General features: G+C 45.8%; 1 protein-coding gene across 8 annotated transcripts in view; it reads left to right on the top strand.

Moving 5' to 3' along the window:
* Positions 1-3,140: 3,140 nt before the first annotated feature.
* The window catches only part of Epn2 (epsin 2), a 65,277-nt gene continuing 51,085 nt past the window's right edge, over positions 3,141-17,332 (top strand). For 3 of the 8 annotated variants that reach the window (XM_040748815.1, XM_040748814.1, XM_040748809.1), the window contains exon 1: positions 3,141-3,285. The gene's annotated coding sequence lies outside the window, so the exon portion shown is untranslated. Of the gene's footprint in view, positions 3,286-3,427; positions 4,034-4,167; positions 4,423-12,684; positions 12,709-17,332 lie in introns of those variants that run through there. The other 5 variants (XM_040748816.1, XM_040748810.1, XM_040748811.1 and 2 more) reach the window with 5 other exon arrangements.

The raw sequence follows: 17,332 nt of genomic DNA, 5'->3' as shown, positions 1-17,332 counted from the left end.
CATCTACTTTTGCTTCCCAAGTGCTGGGATTAAAGATGTGGGCTACCACTACCAGTGGTTTTGTTTGTTTGAGACAGGGTTTCTCTGTAGCTTTGAAGCCTGTCCTGGAACTGGCCTTGAACTCACAGAGATCCTTCTGCCTCTGCCTCCATGGTGCTGGAACTAAAGGTGTGCTCCCCTCCCCATCCCCTGCCACCACTCTCAGTCTTATTTGACATTTGTATTTGAAACTATTTCTTTATAAAATAAATACTTTATCCTATGTAGCGAACCTCTACAGCAAGTGGTTTTATTATTAATTGTGGTGGAATTCTTGGTTCCCAGTTGGCAAAAGATTTCATTCAGGCTCTGGAGTGAGGGAGTGAGGGGTTCTTCTTTTCCCTTTTCTTCTCAGAACTTTCCCTTTCTCACACATTTCAGCTTCACCTCTGTGGAAACCCCTGAGAAGAATCTTTTTTTTTTTTTTTTTGGTTTTTCGAGACAGGGTTTCTCTGTGGCTTTGGAGGCTGTCCTAGAACTCACTCTGTAGACCAGGCTGGCCTCGAACTCACAGAGATCCGCCTGCCTCTGCCTCCCGAGTGCTGGGATTAAAGGTGTGCGCCACCAACGCCCGGCAGAAGAATCTTTTTTGTTGTTGTTGTTTGAGACAGAGTGCTGGGATTACAGGCTTGTGTGCCACCACTTCCCAGCCCCGGAAGAGAATCTCTAAGGATGTTTCAGACTGAATGTGGAGCTGTCTCTTACCTTGCCTCACTGTCCCTATCAGAGTGGTGTGGAAAAAGACAGGCCAGCCGGCTTCATTCTCGTGCAGAGTTCTTTAGCCCTCTAAACTCGGTTCTCCGTAGTGAAGTTCTTGGGATTCAGAAAACGACACTCCAAAGTGTGGCATTTGACATGCCCAGGACTTTGAACTGAAGGACATTGGAAAAGTGTCATGATAAAGTGTCTTTCTGATCTTTCCGTGGCCTTCTTTCTCCTACTCCCTGTCTTCCTCCAAGGCAAGTCATAGAAACTAGAGTTCCTCTCCACTAAAGCCAGCCATAAATCCTAGACAAATCTCATCTCAAGAGCTGGCCACAGAGAACTTCTCTGACCTGACCTACCCTGCAGGTCACGAGACCTTGCATCAGAATGGTTCTGCAAGTATCTGGAAAGGCATGCTGTAAAAAGAGGTTAAGAATCTAAACAGAGCCGGGCATTGGTGGCGCACGCCTTTAATCCCAGCACTCGGGAGGCAGAGGCGGGCGGATCTCTGTGAGTTCGAGGCCAGCCTGGTCTACAAAGTGAGTTCCAGGACAGCCTCCAAAGCTACAGAGAAACCCTGTCTCAAAAAACCAGAAAAAAAAAAAAAGATTCTGAACAGAAAAGCCTCCCCCGCTCCCTTCTTACATTAGGGCCACCCCTCTTGTCTAACTACATCCCTGTACGGCTGTTCGTTCTTCATCAAATGGAAGCGTATAGGCAGACAGCTTTCTCTGGGCTCTTTGAGTCTTCACATAAGCTTTATTTCTTCCCTCTCATTGTAACTGGTCTTTCCATATAGGACAGTTGGCTGTTACCTTGTGATAGGGAGGGAAGGAATCACAAACACATCTTTCCCTACCAGATGGGCCACTTCAAAGTGGAACTATAGTTCTCATGGCAAATCAGGTCCATAATTCATTCATCAATCCAGGGAGATGCAGTAGCAACAAATTATGGGGAGGGGCTTTCAGCATCCAGAACTTTCTCGTTAGACTTTCAAGAGGAAAGTGACCATGTGAGCTTGCAAATGTGTTGGGGTGGCTCCCAGCTTTAAGGTCTCTGCTTTTTGTTTGTTTGTACAGGGTTTTTCTGTGTAGCCCCATCTGTCCTGGAACTCCGTAGAACAGACTGACCTTAAATTTAGGGATCATTCTGCCTCTCTCCCAAGTACTGGGATTAAAGGTCTGTCCACCATTGCCTGGTGATTCCCTGCTTTTGAGGACCAAGTGAGTCTTTTTTTTTTTTAAATTTCCATGTGGGGTCTTTAATAGGGAAAAATGAATTCATGGCTCAAAGGAGTACAGTGACCTGTGAACTGTCAGTCCTTCAGTGAGCAAAAGCAGAGTGAGATTTCTGGGCACAGACTGGTAGCAGAAGTGGTGCCTTAGTTGGGTGTGATGGTGGCTCATGCCCTTAATTCCAGCACTCAGGATGTAGAGGCATAATGATCCCTAGTTCCAGGTCAACCTGGTCTACAGAGTGAGTTTCAGGACAGCTGGGGCTACACAGAAAAACCCTTTCTCAGAAAACAAAACAAAACAAAAAAGTAGTGCCCTCAGCCCTCATCTTGAGCCCCGTCATGTCCTAGACCCTGTCGTGAGGGCTCTCTGCTGTTTTCTTTGACGTCCAGCCTCTAGTCCTGGCCCTTCTGAGAACCTCCCTCAGGGAAGGCAGAACCCTGCTTGCCTCCTTGTGTAAGGCTCTGCTCTCATGTCTGGCCCGTCTCTGTGTGTGCTCATAGTTTGGCAGGCAGCTTTCCGTAAACTTGAAGAAGTGCTTCACATTGCTTTGTTGGGTGCCTGAGGCTGAGACTGCTAAATCCCAGGGTCCTGGTGAGTCGAGGGGGGTCGTAGATTCCACTTGTTTAGAGAGTTCAATCACTGGGCTGGTTACTGAAGGTTCTGGACTCAATATTTTTATTGAAATATAATGCACACATGGAAAAGCACACAAATCTGAAGTATGCATAAGTGGATCCTCATGAAGTGAATACATTTGTAGCTAAATAAATCAACCCTGTCAGGCTCTGGCTTCTTTCCGGTCGTTGCTTCACAACAATGTATTTTATGTGCAAGTGGTTTAAGAGTAAGAGACCGTGGTTCTGAACAGGCTAGGGGAGGTTCTGTGCTTGTGGACTCAAGGGAGGAGTGTGGATTGAGGGTTAGGGTAGTGTGTATGCCCTGGGGAACCGTTGAGGTGGGGAGATGTGTAGGGTTCTGATTTAGGACTGCATAAATTTGCTTGGTTTGTGTGATAGCAGGAGCTATTTAGAGGAGGCCTTAGGGGCATAAGTGGGCGTGGTGCATAGGAGTGGAGGCGGGGCCTAGGACACTGAGAGGGTGGAGTTAGTGGATACGGGGCGGGGCATCGGCGCTCGGAGGGGAGGGGCTTGCGCGCGCGCGCTCGCCACCGGCGCGCCCCCTCTCGGCCGCCATGTTGGCTGGCGTGTGGGTGTCAAACGCTGCACGGGCTCGGGTCGCTCCCGCCTCTCCAGCGTTGCTGGCGGCTGCAGCCTTGCACACGCGCGGGCCGGGAATCGAGGTGAGCGGAGACTCGCGGGACTTGGAGGGGGGGATATCTCGGGAGCCGTGGTGGGGCGGGGCGCGGACCTCCCTTCCCTCCAGTGCGTGGACGCCCCAGCAGCACCGGCTTCTCCGTCGCCGGCCGGGGCGTGCACTGTGCGGCCAGCCGGACCCCACCCGACTGGACTGCTCAACCAGGCTCCGCCCCACCTGAGCCCGCTCTGGGCTGGGAGGACATCTGCCTCCCGGCTGGGGCGCCTGTCCTTGCCTCACACCTCAGCTACGGAGCCTTCAGTTTGGAGCAACCCCGCCCCTCCCCAGAGTGTGCTCTTCCCCCGGCTTTCCCCTCGTCCGGGTCGGAGCCGGCTGGCCTCCTTCAGCGGGTCGGGGGAGGGGTCCCCTATCCCAAGTCCTCACCCTGGTGACTGGGTTCCCCTGCCCGGCCCCCACTCTACAGCACAGCGGGGACGGGGGCGGCGGAGCCAGGCTCCAGCTGCCTTTTGTTCCGCGTGGGATGGCAGAGACCCGGTGGCCCTGTTGGGCGAGTCCGGGTGGGCGAACTGCGCGTGGGGCCGGCCTCTTCCGGGAGACCCTCGTTCTGCTGTGTGCCGGCTCCCCTCGGAGCGCGAGCCGAGCGCGTTGGGAGAGGCAGGCCATTCCTGGAGGAGTTCCGGCCAACAGGTTTTTGTTTGCAACCTGAAGTTGGCCCAGTGGCTTTGCAGGGGGGCCGGCCGCGGGAGCTCCCTAGAAACCCCAGCGTGGCCGGTGTAAGTACATTCTTCGGTCTCGGGCCTCAGTCCCTCCCCCGCGGCCTCTTCATTTTAGTACTGCCTTGGGGCGCATTTGAAATATATTGGAGAAAGGATGGGGTTTAGCTATACTTGTGATTTTTGACTAGGGGAACTGAGGCCCAAAGGTGCATTAGTTTCCCCAAGGTCATCCAACGATAGGGTGTCAGTGTCACAGCTGGAAGCCCCATCTCCAGAACACTCCACAACACTTTAAAGGTGCGATAAGGATTCCTCCAAATTGCTTGCCTGTTAATTTTAGCATTCACACAAGAAAATGGGCTGGGAAAGATGAGAAGGATGTGTGAATTCTTTTGCACACCCAAGAAAATACCCAGTGGAAGAAGGGATCGAAATTATTGAATAAGGTGAATTTCTATGATCGCCGTCCGCGTTATTACGTAATATAATGAAGATTTAGCGGGAACTTTGTGGTCTTGTAACTCTAGATAGATAGTGATAGCGGTCGGCACTGAATCCACACCGCAGGATCGGCTGTGCGTTGGTAATTAAGCTTTCCATCTATATTTCGTTGGTAATGAAGCTCTCATTTGTATTTATGTGAGCATGGGAGGAACTGCAGTTTGTTGCTAAAGGGTGTTTGTGACTGATGATTGTGTTGGGGAAGCACCTGTAGGTCTCGTCTTTTATTTATTTGCATGCTTGCTTTTGTTATATTTTGTGATAGGCTCTTACTAGATAGTCTAGTCTGGCCTTGGACACACAGAGATCACCTGCTTCTGTTTCCTGGGTGGAGGGATTAATGGTGTGTGCCACCACACTCACGCTGCTTTTATGTCTTTAAAGTTTGTTTTCCTAGTTTTAAAGTTAGACTAATTATCTGTAACTGTCTGACTGGGCTCTTGTTTTGTAAACATGAGTTGCAAAATATTGTACTGCATGGGGTTGCTGGATCAGGACCAGCTTTGAGTAATTTTGTGGGGGTATTTGGAATTCCGAGCCCTGAGATGGAAGGATTGGGGGGCTCTGTTGAGATCTCTCTTCCCTGAAGGGTATGTGATTACAGAGAAATGTGAAACTTAAAAAAAATTGTGTGTGTGTGTGTGTGTGGTGCACCTGTGGGTAGTGGTGCCCCTTGAATGCAGAAGAGGGGATTGAATCCCCTGGAGCTGGAGTTACATTTGGTTGTGAGCTGTAGCTCTGGTTCTTTGAAAGAACTGTGTGTGCTCTTAACCGTTGAGCGTTCTCCCCAGCCCATGTATTTGAAGCTTCGAAGTTACTATACCTGGCATGGTGTTTATAGTCTTGAAAAATAGCCCATCATTGTAGAAACTCTCTGTTGAAATATGGCCTTCTCTTACATAATCTTTCATAATGAGGAGTGGATTTCCCAAGAGTGGAGAGTGATAAGAGTCCTGTGAAAGTAGCTGAAAAGTTTTGGAGAATGCAATTTTTTTTTCTGGAAATTAAAAGAACTTTGTTTTTAATTTCACTAGTAACTTTCAGTTTTTTGTGGGATAAGCATGGAGAGAATGAGTTTCATTCAATTGCACTGGTTGAAGAGCTTCCTGTCTTGTTGATAGGATGTGATTGTTGGAATGAGCCCCTGGTGACCCTGAGTGCTGAAGTTGGAGGATTTTTTTCCCCCAAAGGGCCTCACTGTGTTATCCAGGTTGGCCTGGAATTTGATTCTCCTGCCTCACCCTCACCTGGGCTGAGCTACCATGCTTGGCCCTTGGTCTGCTGGTTCTTGAACTTAAGTGTATTTGGGTTTAAGCAATTTCTCTGTCAAGCCTTGGCCAGTTACCAGTGTTTGGGCCCCTCCTCTACTCTCCCTGCCTCCTCACTGTACACAGTCTGTTGCAGTACTCTGGGCATTTGAGACTGACATCTTTGAGACCAATGGTTGCCCTGTCCTCCTTTACTTTTTGAAGGCCCAGTTCAGTTTGTAACACACAATAGCATTCAGTAAAGGTCTGTACAAAGTAGTCCTTTGGTCAGGACAAAGTTTTTGTGATTCTGTACCACAGGCACCACTGTTTACCCTTGTTCTGGTATAAACCACTACTGTTGGCTCAGCGTATTATGACATGACTGTCCAGCTGATTTCTTTTTTTTTTTTTTTCTGCAGTGTTGGGAATTGAACTTAAGGCCTCACACATGCTTGGCAAAGTACTCTGTCACTGAGTTATAGTCCCAGCCCTCCAGCTGATTTAGCTTTTGAAAATTGACAAGCTTTCTGATAAGTCAGTCAGAGGATATGTAGCTTTGGCTGGCCTGGAATGCTTTGGCTTTGTGCTGGTTAAATACATTTGCCACCATGACCGGCTTTCTTAGTTAAAAAGAGATTTATGTCATTGTTTATTATTTTATTATTTGTGTGTGTTTCTATGTGCATGTAGGTGCAGTGCTCTTAGAGGCCAGAGAGGGTGTGGGATAATCTGGAGCTGGAGTTAGGGGCAGCTAGGAGCTTCTGGACATGGGTACTGAGAACTGATCTTGGATGCTATGAAAGAGCACACATGCTCTTAGCTCCCCCACCTCGATTTTTGAGACAGGGTTTCTCTGTGGCTTTGGAGGCTGTCCTGGAACTCACTTTGTAGACCAGGCTGGCTGCCTCCGGAGTGCTGGGATTAAAGGCGTGCACCACCAACGCCCGGCCTGCCTCTGCCTCTGCCTCTTAAATATTAAGATTAAAGGTATATGTCACATGCCTGACGTAGAATTTTCTTTCTTAATTTGTTTAAAGTGCCTAAAAATAGAAACTTAGAAAAGCAAGTGTAGAGAAACAAATATCTGCAGTAAGGTGTGTATTTAGCCACTTTATCTAGAGGTATGTTTGACCATACCTGTTTTTAGTCTGATGATTGAGAAAGTTCAGGTCCTAAAATCTTGAAGCTCAGCGGAGCGTTGGTGGGGCATGTATTTAATCCCAGCACTCGGGAGGCAGAGGCAGGCAGATCTCTGAGTTCGAGGCCAGCCTGATCTACAGAGCGAGTTCCATGACAGCCTCCAAAGCCACAGAGAAACCCTGTCTCGAAAAACCAAAAAAAAAAAAAAAAAAAAAAAAAATCCTGAAGCTCTTTGATCAGTCTTTAAAAACAGAATCACTTTGATCAGTGGAAATACTCAGACCTGCTAGGTTAAGCTGCAGGACTCAGGTAGTTGGTCTTCACATTGGTGTGTGAGTCCTAGACCTGGGTTCCATTTACTTTAGCTATTCCTGTAAAAAGTCCCAAAGAGGAGGTTACCTGGAGGTTACCTTCCTGATTCCTTGAAAGGCTGGAAATTGTGAATGAATTAAACTTCCTGGCTTTCTTTCTCCAAACCTTAGGATCTGTGGAAGTATTATGATTCAAATGTCAGTGTGGGATACTTTATTTGATAGGTGTTTTATTTAGGTTTGATTAAAAAAATAAAAAAAACAAAGCATGCTTCTTTGAAACAGGTCTGTACTACCCTAGAGTGCATTGGATTCTTCTGGTGACTCTCCCAGCTCTGTTGGGTCCTGGATTGGGCTTTGTTCCTGGGTTCAGAAAGGCCTTTTCCTGGTTCCTCTTCCTGTGGATCCTAGTCCAGGCAGTGTGCACTTAGAGAAAGAATGGGTAACTCAAGCTCTCTCTCTGTTCAAAGCAGTGCAAGGAGTTGGTCCTTAGGGACTCTTGCTCTTGGTCATGTAACTCAGCTGACAAATGGAATTGGGAGAAACAAGCTCTTCCTGAGGGATGGCTGGCCATCTAGGGCTAATGCATGATGTGAATTTAAAAGCATTTATAATTAATCACTTCTGAATGAGGGTGCATCCTTCCTCTGCTCTCATCCTTCTTAGGTAATGTCATTGTCACATCACTCTCATGGTGGTTGAGAAAACCTAATGGCATAGTTTGGCTGCCACAGCCTCGTGGCAGACTGCTTTTGAGTTGGGCATGGGATCTAGTGGGCTTCCTGGCTGGATGGGATGGGGGGCCTGTCCACCATTGAGCTTTGATTTTGCTCTGCCCCTAAAGTGAGACCACGGAAAAGACACTCATAGACTCTCTAATTTGCTGTGTATCAGGATTCCCTAGAGGATTGGTTTCAGCTGGTTGCCAGGCTCCACCCCAGAGTTTCCATTTCAGTAGATAAAGCCTGACAACACTTTGTGTGTGCTTTTTTTTTTTTCTTTTGATAGGGTCCTGTGTAGCCTGGGTGGCTTGAATTCGCTGTGTAGTTAAGGATGACTTTGAAATTATGATTCTCTGGTTATAGGCATGTGCCATTATGCTCCATTTTGTGTGGTTCTGGCTTTGAGTATACTAGACAAAGCACTGTGCCACTGAACTATATCATACACCTTCCTGAGAAATGTACATTCAAGTTTTTTAATAGTATGTTTATTTTATTAGCTTTGTTTTACTTTTTGAGACAGGGTTTCAGCATGTAGTCCTGGCTGACTTGGAACTTGTGGGTAGACTAGTCTGGCCTCTTAACTTGGAGATCCATCTGTCTCTGCCTCCTGAGTGGGTCTCCATGCCTAGCTATTACTATTTTCTAAAAGCAAGTGTGTGGTTGGGTGGTGGTGGTACACACCTTTTGTCCCAGCACTGGGGAGGCAGAGGTAGGTGGATCTTTGTGAGTTTGAAGCCAGCCTGGTCTACTGAGCAAGTTCCAGGACAGGCTCCAAAAAAAAAAAAAGGCAAGTATGTATATAATTTTATATTGATATATACACAATTTATATAAATTCATTTGCATCTTGTGTTTGCATTTGTGTGTGTGTACTGTGTGGGTTATCACAATAGCCAGATGAGGGCATTGAATCCCATGGAGCTAGAGTGATAGGTGATTGTGAGCTACCAGACATGGGTGCTGGAATCCAAACTCAGATCCTTTGGGAGAGCATCAAGTGGTTCTTTTAACTGCTATCTATCTCTGTAGCCCCCATCTATCCATCCATCCATCCATCCATCCATCCATCCATCCATCCACCCACCCACCCACCTATTTACTTGTTTCTGTGCACACACCACAGTGTGTGTGTGTGTGTGTGTGTGTGTCAGAGAGAGAGAGAGACACACAGAGACAGAGAGAGGGAGGGCGGGAGGGGACAACTCAGGTTGTCAGGCTTGGTGTTAAGTGCCTTTATCTCCAGAGTCATCTATCAGCTCACAGAATGTACATTTTCACCAGTGTCTGTATATTACTGACGCTGCCCATTTGGGCACTAGTCTTTGGAATCCTGGCCTGAGGACTGAAAGAGAAGGCATGTGAGGTGTCTAGCACCAGCTGGCCGTGCAGAGGAAACTCAATGTTTCTAAATATTGCTCTTGAAGATGGCGGCGTGGTATTTGGAAAGGAATTTGGGCTCTCTGAGCACTGGTCTTTGTTTTTTCTGTTCATGATTTGGATCATGGTCACAGGCATTTTCCTTATGTGAGTTAGTTGCATCATTTTCTTTAAAAGGGCAGTTATGTGAGATGGCAGTGGCCTTCAGCATGGCAGTAAATCCTAGATCCTGTTGGAAAAGCAGGTTCAACATCCCTGCATGGCTGACATGATGTTGCTTAGGCCTTTTAGGAATGCAGCTTGGAGAGGTCGTTATTGGTGTATCTGGGCAAAATCCCTCAGTGCCAGTGTTAATTAATGAAAGTCACCTAATTCAGATTGATTTAATATTCTTTGGTGTTTAGAGTTTGAGAGAAAAAAATTTTCCTCCTGTTATCATTTCTCTTGTATTTTGAAAAAGCAAAAAAACCCCAAGACTCAGAAGGGTTTGGTAACCTGTACCAATCCTTTCAATGAGTGGCATTTTGTTGTGTGTGTGGAGTGTGTGTTGTCTATGATGTGTGTGTGGGGTGACTGGTATGTGTGGGGTGGCGCATGCATGTGATGGGCTGGTGGGAATGCATAGAGAGGCAGAGCAGACTTTTCAGGTGTCTCTGTGTTGCTCCACACCTTGTCTTGAGAAAGGATCTTTTATCTGAACTCACTGTGTTCAGGTTTTTACATGGGTTCTGGATTTGAGTTCTCATGCTAGTAGAGCATGTTCTTGTCCACTGAGCCATCGCTCTAGCTGATACCTTACCCCTGCTTGTTTTCCCTCTCACCCTGAGGTGTGCTGTGTGTTTCAATGAATTTGCTGTTTCCTCCTAGCACTCCTAAGAGTGGCATTTCATCGATTAAGTGCTCTCAGTCTGGGAGAGGGAGCTTGGCTATGTGCTTGAATTTAGTCTGACATTGGTTGATTTTGAAATTTTACGAGGTAATTTTTATGGAAATAGTTAACCTCATCACACCACACAACAAAACAAAACTATATTACCTTCTGAGTAGCAACCAAGAGGTGTAGCCATATGAACATTTGAAAGATAGTTTGTAACAGTAGGCAGATATTTGAAGTCTGGGGTCAGATTGATGGGTGTAAATGAAATTTTTTTGCTGGCACACTTAGTCTGACCAAGAGGACAAAGTTAACATTTGTGAGAAAGTTAGAAGCCAGCAGTGCATGAACTGTGATTTTGATTTTTGTCAGGAGTCTAAGAATATAGAATTTGGGGCTGGAGAGATGGTTCAATGGTTAAGAGCCCTGCCTGTTCTTCCAGAGACCCTGGGTTCAATTTCCAGCACCTACATGGCAGCTGTCTGTAACTATAGTTCCAGGAGATCCAACATCCTCACACATGCATGCAAAAAAATAGAATATAGAATAAAAAATTTTAGAAGAGTCAGAGAGAAGGTAGGTGGGCCTGAAGGACAAGGAACGTTATAAAGCTAATGGGAATGTATTTCCCATGGGGGCAGTAGGATTGGATTCCTGAAGTGGGCTTGAGTGTGGTGCTCTGTGTAGCCTCTTGGTTGTGTGCTCTGTTGCATCTCTGTTGCTGGGGAGGGCGCTTTGTAGCTCAAGAGTTTGGATTTGATGCCCCAGGAGTTCTTATTCATGAAGTCTGGAAAGCTTTTTTTTTTCTTTCTTTTTTTATGTATCTGATGGGCTTCTTCCCAGACCAATCAGGGAGGGACCAGTGAGTTTTAGAAGTGCTCAGACAATTCTAATTTTATGGATGGAGAGCTGAGCTCAGGGAAGTCTCTGGAAGTATCAGGGCCCGGAAGATTCCAGCAAATGGGAGCTAGAGAGAAAGAGGAAGCCTGTGTGTTAAAGGTGAGTAGTGAGTCCTGAGCTCTCTTAGTCACTGGGAATGGGCTACAGAAAAGTGGTAAGGCAGATGGAGAAAGGAAGATGGTCTCTGAGCCACCTTGGAGAAGTGGGTAGTTTAGCAAAGGGTAAAGAAGGTTAAGTGCAGGAGGAGGGAGAGGTTATCTTCTGTTGGGTAATCCCTTCCACCTGAGCCCCAGGCAAGGAGCAGGCAGAGCCAGTTCTTGTCTCTCCATCAAGGGTTCCTTCTCATATCATACTTCAGATTGTTTTAATGATTTCAGCAGGCAATATTTGCAAAATTTTATATTACGTGGCTGTTTTGCCTGCTTCTTGATGTACTTTGTGCTTGCCTGATGCCACCGGAGGCCAGAAGAAGGTGTCAGATTGTTAGCTGCTGTGTGAGTGGTGGGATTGAACTTGGGTCCCCTGGAAGAGTAGCTAGTTCTCTTAACCAATGAGCCATCTTTCCAGGCCCAATATTTGTAGAACATAAACTGTAATTCTTTATATCTCCCTGCCTGGTTTTTCTTTCTTTCTTTCTTTCTTTCTTTCTTTCTTTCTTTCTTTCTTTCTTTCTTTTTTTTTTTTTTTTTTTTTTTGAGGTAAAGTTTTACGACCTAAAACTTGTGATTCTCTTGCCTCAGCCTTGAAAGTTCAGGGTTTAGAGGTATGTGTGATCATGCTCAGAAAAATCATACATATTAAAAATTATGTGCATTGGTGTTTTTGCCTGCATGTATGTCTGTTTAAAGGTGCCAGGTACCCTAGAACTGGAGTTACAGACAGTTGTGAGCTGCCTGTGGGTGCTGAGAATTGAGCCCCAGTCCTCTGGAAGGATCAGCCAGTGCTCCTAACCACTGAGCCATGTCTCCAGCCCCCAAATTATATATTTTTATAAGTTTGTTCTAGACAGTTGTACTAAAGAGCTTATAACTTTGATATTTAATGTTACTAGTAAAAAATAACAAGGTTTTTTTTGTTGTTGTTTGTTTTTCGAGACAGGGTTTCTCTGTGGCTTTGGAGACTGTCCTGGAACTAGCTCTTGTAGACCAGGCTGGCCTCGAACTCACCGAGATGCACCTGCCTCTGCCTCCCAAATTCTGGGATTAAAGGCATGTGCCACCACCGCCCAGCTAACAAGTAAGGTTTTTAACCTAATATATTTCATATCATTTGTGGTGTTCTGGACAAAAAGGAAGTTCCATCTATGTCCCTATTTGATGCTTATTACACACACGTACTATGTTCCCTGGTCTGGGATCCATGAGTGAGTGAATGAAGTTTAAGTCCTTGCCTATAATCTTTGGGTCTATAGATACTGGCTTCCTGACAGAATGAGAAATGTTAGCCTTGGGTATATCTGCAGGTAGAAAAGTAAAAATGGTGGACAAAGCATCAAAGGAAACCATCTGGAAGTTGAGTCCTGAAAGCATGGAGTTACAGGGATAGAGGAGAAGAACAAAGCCAATGCTGTGCTGTGCTGTGCAGAGGGCTGGGGACCTGGTGTCCAGTTGAGTGGAGGAGGAAGGCCTGGCAAAAACTGGATACGATTGGACTGGTATGATTTTCAGTCTTTTGGTGTGGTGAGTGGGCACTGCTGTAGGTCCTCCACCCCCTTCCTTACCTGAATAGCCCTTTCTGCTGAAAGCAATGGACCTTATTTGAAATGGGTTGCTGTGTTGTTAAGATCTTGCTCGGGTGCTGGGGAGCCAGGTGGCAGCAGGGCCCAAGGACCTGAGGCTTCTCCCAGAGCACCTGACAGTGGCACTGTTCAGTGGCAGTGAGAAGGGGGGGGGGGCTGAAAGAGTTCCTGTCCCACCCTGTTTCCCAGAGCCAAAATGAGTTTTGTCATGGGCTGGTGCTGACATGACATGAATGGTCCTTTGGGACTAGAATGCCCACACTTAAAACAGTTGTGTTTTCTAGAAATCCCCAGAGAATTTTATGGCCATGTGGTGAAAATAAGGAGCTTTCTGGTAAGCTTGAGACACGTGTCTTTGGAAAGATACTGCTCCTGACTGGGCTCAGGGTATCAGGGAGATGGGATGATTCTGACCTGCAGTTCTTGGTATGGACAAGAGGAAAGCTGTTGGGGAGGGTTGAACCACAGTGCGAGCTGGCTTGGCTATATGGTGTTTCTTTTGGGTGCTACCTCAGTTTGCTGGCTGTCTGGGGGTTCAGGCCACAGTGTTGGTGGTCCTGATGTGAACTGGGCAGCCAAGCAGGAGAACCCAGTTTTAGATCTTCTATGTTTCTTTGCTCATGGCTTGATCTCAGCCAGCTGTGATTATTCTGACCATTTCATAGCATCAGCGTGACACTGCCTCACTTGCCTCCCACCTCCACTCTAAAGGACCCTTGTGTTTGTTTGACCCATTGGGTGATTCAGTGTCTTTATCTAGAGTAATCGAGCATGTAACAGGATCTTGGACTAGGCTGTGGATGTCTTTGGGATTAGGCCCTTGGGAGGCCATTAATTGTCCACTATAGTTACCAACATCAAAATCAGATCCTGTGCAGCTTTCCATACTTGCAGCTTCATGGACAAATCAGAACACTCAGCAGTTGGAGGCTACACTGTTGCTTGGCAACAATGGGTCAGAGCCAGTGTGGGCGCCATCTGTAGATGGGGTTTGTGAGTACCAGTTCTCAATAGGCCCCAGCTCTCCCATGGTGCCCACTCATTTTCTTCTCTGCTTGTTCTCCCACTCTGGGAACACAAGGACTTATCAGGTCCAGTTATGACAGTGTTCTCTGTTCGGGTGGTTGAACTTGCCATACCTCCTTGTTTCAGCTCTTCATCTCCTGCACTTGACCTCATTTCCTGTCCCTAGATTCTTGTCCCAAAGTCTCTCCTTCTCTTTCTACCTGGCACCAACTGTTCCATATCCTCCTGACCCAAGGCCCTGTGTTCTGTGCTGTCACTGATGCTATTTTAGGTGGTATTGTTTGTACTATGACTCTTGGTTTCCCATCCCCTCCTTTTTTGGTACCCAACTGTAGTCTGTAGTATATTCTGGTACCTTGCTTTGGGTATCATGCTTGGAGTTCATGAAAAGCAAGTCCTTATAAGGTACTTTTGGAGCCATTTCTATCAGAAGTCAAAGTTACACAACAAGCCTGTGGTTGGGCATCTTGGTGCCAAGCACTCTCCTAGATACTGGGAATGTGACAGGAAACCAGTAGACTGCCTTCCTTGTAAGACTAGTTCTAAAGAGAAAGGAGGAGAACCAAGAGAATGGGCAATGACATTATCAGGGTGCTACTGCGTGTGGGGGTGGGGTTTGCTTCCTTCAGTGCCCAGGCTGGAGGCTCATCTGTTTATATTGTTTTGAAGGGCTGTTTCTGGAGTTCTCATTAAAGGCATTTCCGGCAAAGATCCCCTTGTGTCCAGACATTGCCTGAACCTAGCTGATAACTGAAGTTTCAACAGGCCTCTAGAGGGTTTAAGCTAGACACTTCCTTGTATTCCTGCTTGGCAATCTGAATTGGGACTCTGATTTTCTTCTGAAGGGCCCTTGGCATTTGACATCTAAGGGTACTTGATGCTTTTATCAATTTAGATAATCCAGAAACTTGATTATAAACTTGGTTTCATTATAGAGGATTCAGTAATGAAAACAGCATAATTTTTTTGAATTTATTTTTTACACTTCAATCCTAGTTCTCTCTCCCTCCTCTCTTCCCTTTTTTCCTCCCTCCTCTCCTCCAGCTCCCTCACCTCCCATCTGCTCCTCAGAGAGGGTACTAAGTCTGTCCCACCATCTCCTTGAGGCAGAACCAAGATACCTCTCCACCCCCACACTCCTGTGTCTAGGATGGGCAAGGTATCCCTCCATATAGAATGGGCTCCACTAAGTTAATTTGTGCATAAGTGTTAGATATTGGACCCACTACTGCCTATGACCTCATATATTGTCCCAGCTGCACCATTGTCACTTATATTAAGGGAGTCTAGTTCGGTCTTATGCAGGGAAGGCAGTATAATTTAGTGAAACTCGAAACTCATTAGTCAGCTTCAATATTTTAAATCTAGATTTCTTCAATGTATTATTCTAAAGCAAATCCCAAACTTTATTGATAGTGGCTTTTTTTTTTTTTTTTTTTTGGTTTACGAGACAGGGTTTCTCTGTAATGTTTTGGAGGCTATCGGTCCAGCCCAGCCTCAAACTCACAGAGATCCGCCTGCCTCTGCCTCCTGAGTGCTGGGATTAAAGGCGTGCACCACCACCACCCGGCTTAGCTGTATATTTTTAATGGATTTGGATTTTCTGTACACTTACTAGGTAAAGATTGACCATTATCCTTTTATTTGAAGCAGGGTTTATTCTGTAACCCAGGCTTGCCTGTGACTCAGTGAATCTCCAAACACTCAGCTTGAACTGGGTTTATAAGTGTGAATAACCATACCCAGCTTCCACTGTGGGCTTGTTTAAAATTCTTTTTTTATTTTTTTGGTATTTTGAGACAGGGTTTCTCTGTATTGTTTTGGAGGCTGTCCTGGAATTCTCTCCGTAGACCAGGATGGCCTCAAACTCAGAAAGATCCGCCTGCCTCTACCTCCCGAGTGCTGGGATTAAAGGTGTGCTCCACCAACGCCCAGCTGTTTAAAATTCTTAACCTCCTCTCCCAGGGTGTCTCTGTATAGCCCTGGCTGACCTGGAACTTGCTCTGTAGACCAGGTAGGTATTGAACTCAGAGATCCACCTGTCTCTGCCTTCCTAGTGTTGCACCACCAATGCTGGGCTGCAAATTCTTTGCTTGCTTGCTTGCTTGTTTGTTTGTTTGTTTGTTTGTTTTTCAAGACAGGGTTTCTCTGGCTGATAGCTCTGACTGTCCTGGCACTCACTTTGTAGACCAGGCAGGCCTCAAACTCCCAGAGATCTGATTGCCTCCGTCTCTCAAGTGCTGGGATTAAAAGAGTGCACCACTACCGCCTGCTGGGTTTTTGCTTATTTATTCATTTATTTTGTTTTACTTTTTTCTCTATGTGGTTCTGGCTGTCTTAGAACTCAATATATAGATCATACTGGCCTCATTAATAGAGATTCACCTTTCTTGGTGTCTGTAGTCCTGAGATTAAAGGCATATGTTTATGGCCAGTTCTAGTTATTTATTTGTTACTATTATTTTATTTTTTGTGTATGGGTATTTTGCTTGCATATATGTCTGTGTATCACCTGTGTGCAGTGTCCCTGTAAGCCAGAAGAGGGTGTCAGATCTTGGACTCCAGTCCCAGACAATTGTGAGCTGGCCAAACCTGGGTTCTCTGGAAGAAAAACTAGTGCTCTTAGCCACTAAGCCATCACTCTAGCCACATAATTTTTTTTTTTTTAATTTTGAGACAGGGTATTACTATGGTAGCTCTGGCTGGCCTGGAACTCACAGAAATTCATTGATCTGCCTCTGCTTCTTGATGGCAAATGTCTCTAATATCAGCACTCAGGAAGCAGAAGCAGGCACAGCTCTGAGAGTTCAGGGCCCACCTGGTCTACATAGTGAGTTCTAGGTCTACAGAGCCTAGGACAGCCAGGGCTCTGTAGAGAGACCCTGTTTCAAAATAACCATAAATAAATAAAATTAAATTAAAAAAAAGTTCTATGTCACCATGCCTAGTTAATGTTGGATTTTTGTTTTCTTTTTTTCCTTTTCTTTTTTTTGAGACAGGTTTTATTTGTGTAGGTCTGGCATTGCTGGTGCTTACTCCTTAGACCAGGCTGGCCTCAAACTCAGATCTGTGCTGTGATGGAAGGCGTATGCCACCATGCCTGGCTGTAATGTAGATTTTTATATGCTCTGTGTTCAAAGCTTTTTCCAGTTGTGAAGTAATGATTATCTCTAAACAAAAATATTGATTTGGGTTGAATTTGGTTATCACTTCTGTTAAGGCAAAACATTAATAAGAGTATTGCTATTTTAATTTTGTTACTGCAAAATATAAAATTTAACATTGTAGCCATGTTAAACTTGGGATAGAGGCTTACAATCGCCCTGCCTAATCACTGAGCTGTTTTCTAACTCTGGTTTGCCTGATTCAGACATTCCCTGTGCCTAGTATCTTATATCATGTGACCTTTTGGTTGGCCTGTTTCCAGGTTTTTTCATGTTGTAGCATGGATCAGCACTTTATTGCTATTATTATTGAGTAATGTCTGTATGGGTAGATGACAACTTGTTTACCT

This window comes from Mesocricetus auratus, unplaced genomic scaffold (genome assembly GCF_017639785.1).
Source record: "Mesocricetus auratus isolate SY011 unplaced genomic scaffold, BCM_Maur_2.0 Super-Scaffold_100007, whole genome shotgun sequence".
Classification (NCBI taxonomy): Eukaryota; Metazoa; Chordata; class Mammalia; order Rodentia; family Cricetidae; genus Mesocricetus; species Mesocricetus auratus.
This window is presented reverse-complemented; position numbering and strand designations above follow the sequence as displayed.